We start from the raw sequence: 2,778 nt of genomic DNA, 5'->3' as shown, positions 1-2,778 counted from the left end.
CTCGGATACTTTCATCGATATAGTTAATGAAGTCGTTGTTTCAGGTCGATGTTAGCCTTTGGATGAAGGTTTTTTTTGGGGGGGGAAAGGATATGATTGTGGAATTGTATTCTCTAGCACGTTAGATTAAAAGACAAATCTGGTGGAAGAGACTAACCAATACTCCCATCATGTCTTGGATGGTGGGATTTTTTAGACGGTGGAATGCTGATGTGGTAGCTAAATAAGGAGAAGAGAGAGCGCGCGCGAATTAGAATAACATAGGTGGATATCCTATCACAGCGGTCATTACGAGAAAAGTTAATGTCAAATAAATTATGTGTTTAATGATATATCTTCTAGTTAAACATATCATGGCTGATTGGCAGTTTTACCTTTAAGTGCAGTTTTAATAAGTAGTACTGTACTTAAAATTCAGAATCAGTTTTCCTCTATGTAAATCGTTGGTTTTTTTTCAGCGATTTGTGAAGTTAAGTTTCGGAATTTAACAGCTAATTATAATCAACGAGGCACCAGTGGTCTAGTGGTAGAATAGTACCCTGCCACGGTACAGACCCGGGTTCGATTCCCGGCTGGTGCATCCCATATTTTTTGTCCCATCCATTTTTTGTTTATGGCCGCCGTTAAAGTCATTTTCAACCGAGATCGACTCAACTCGGATACGCATCATGTCATCTCTTCCCCTTTTTTTCCCTTGATGATCACTGCACGACATTCATCGGTTTTGCTCTTCTTTTGGTCAGTCAACGATATAATCAAGCAGCTAAGTGTCATGGTTAAGCGAAGACTACACAGGTAGGAAGCTGATCAGGTTGCTTAGCATTTTTCTACATACTTGATCGAAAATTTACTTCTATTGATTTTTGAAAAATCTTATATGCAATACGGCCAGGGAGGGAGTTCTATTTACGGTGCCAAATCTTTAATTAATCCAACGCAAGTTTAATTATACTAGTTTTTTTTGTACTCCTATGTAGAGCCATGAGATTTTGATGACATACTGCATTAAACCTAATTTTGAAGATGAAAAATACTCTTCATCCGTTTCGTAATTTTTGTTATGGTTTTAGTTGAAAGTTGACTCTTTGTCCAATTGTTGCTGAAGCGGCAGGTTAACGTCGCAGGCTTCATCCACAAAAAATGTGTTTGTTTAATATGCTGAATGCAAACTCTGCGAGATTTAAATCAATTCTGGAAGTTTGGTTACGTACATCATTGACATATTCTCATGTTTTTATGAAGTATGGGTTCTATAAGAAAAGGAATGCAAACTTTGCGAGATTAAAATCAAGTCCTTTGCTTGATGCATATAAATATTTGTTATCAAAAAAGGAATTCCACCAATTCGTAACTATACGAGAGCCTAGGAAGCACGATGAAGTGGAGGTGTGTTTCTGAAGGAGACGATACCCCTTCGTTCCCGAGACACAGAGGTGAGCGATTAGGGTTCCTTGCCTCCTATCGCCGCCGCCACCGACTTGCCACGCCTTTTGTGGCCTTAGGTTCATAGAGGCGCGGTGGATTCTGGTCCTTGTCGGAGGGAGGACTCCATTTTTTGTTGGTTTCCTCAGTTTATTCAGGGCTTGTGTCATAATTAGGAAGATGTGGCGGTGGCGAGTTTCTAAATATGAATAAAGTCCTCCCCGTGTAGCCTAGTTTCGGTGATGCGTCTAGCAGCGCCAGACGGTTGTGGGGTTTGTCTCTATAGGATCTTGTTGGATTTGGTCGGTGTTTCTTATGATTTATGCTTCCCTTCATCGATGATGAATGTTGCTTTCGTGCGCTTGTCCTTTGGGGATTTACCATGGCAACTTCGATTTGTCTAGTACAACAAGCTACATGATGAGAAGCTTTGCTCAACTCCAATGTGGGAGGGGTGAGGACGGCGGCGTACTTTCGGCTGCTTAAGTGCTTGTAATCTTCACTAGGTGATTGTAATCTTCACTAGCAAACAGAGCTTGTCTCTGGTGGTTAGGTCCCTTGTGGTGGAACCAGCCCACCCAGGTTCAAGTCCTAGACTTGACATGGGTGTTTGCATTTACCTGGATTTATTCCAGGATTTAACCGTCGCTATGCTTTCAGTGGTAGGTGACGTGCCCGTCAACAGCGAGGCGCCAGTGGTGACTTCGTCAACCTCAAGATATGCCAGCTCAGTCCCTCGGAGGTGCTCATAGGGGTAGGGTGTGCGTGCGTGCGTTCATAGGGGTGTTTGTACGTGCGTGTTTGTGAGCGTCTGCGTTGTACTGTGTTCTCAAAAAAAGGTGATCGTAATACCTTTTATATTATTTATTTATTTTTTATACCGTTGTTGAGGATTATGAATATACCGATGGGTTTTTTGAAGAACAGCAAAAGTGGTAGGCGTGCTTGGTAGTGTGTGCTCCTCATAATAATCGGTAAAACAATAATGCAGTACGCAGGATGGTAAAAGTAGATCTGATTGCTAGAGAGATGGCACGAGGGATGGAGCAGCGAGCTTTGTCGGAAATCGGAACTTTTTCAACGTCCCACGGTCCATGTGACGAGCTCTGCTAAAAACAGCAGAAATAAAAAGCTCAGTAAATTGTTCTCAAAAAAAAAAAACTCAGTAAATTCCTTCCTCGAGAAAGGGTGTCTCGGTAATTTTCCCCAGCCCAACGGGCGAATTTCCGGTGTGGTCCCGGCTATGCAGAGAATGTTGGCACAACAACGTCACAGCTCAAAAGTCGATCTGATGCAGATTACCGAAAACGCCCTTCCCGTCCAACCAAATCAATGCTTTCCCGCAGGCCTCATCCT

At 42.5% G+C, this 2,778-nt stretch overlaps 1 non-coding gene across 1 annotated transcript; it reads left to right on the top strand.

The window, feature by feature from the left end:
• The first annotated feature begins 509 nt into the window (after nt 1–509).
• On the top strand, nt 510–580 carry TRNAG-GCC (transfer RNA glycine (anticodon GCC)). The gene has a single exon. It is a non-coding gene; the product is annotated as a tRNA-Gly (tRNA).
• Nucleotides 581–2,778: the final 2,198 nt, after the last annotated feature.

Source organism: Lolium perenne, chromosome 2 (assembly GCF_019359855.2).
Source record: "Lolium perenne isolate Kyuss_39 chromosome 2, Kyuss_2.0, whole genome shotgun sequence".
Taxonomy (NCBI): domain Eukaryota; kingdom Viridiplantae; phylum Streptophyta; class Magnoliopsida; order Poales; family Poaceae; genus Lolium; species Lolium perenne.
The sequence above is the reverse complement of the archived record's forward strand: the minus strand, read 5'-3'. Positions and strand labels throughout refer to the sequence as shown.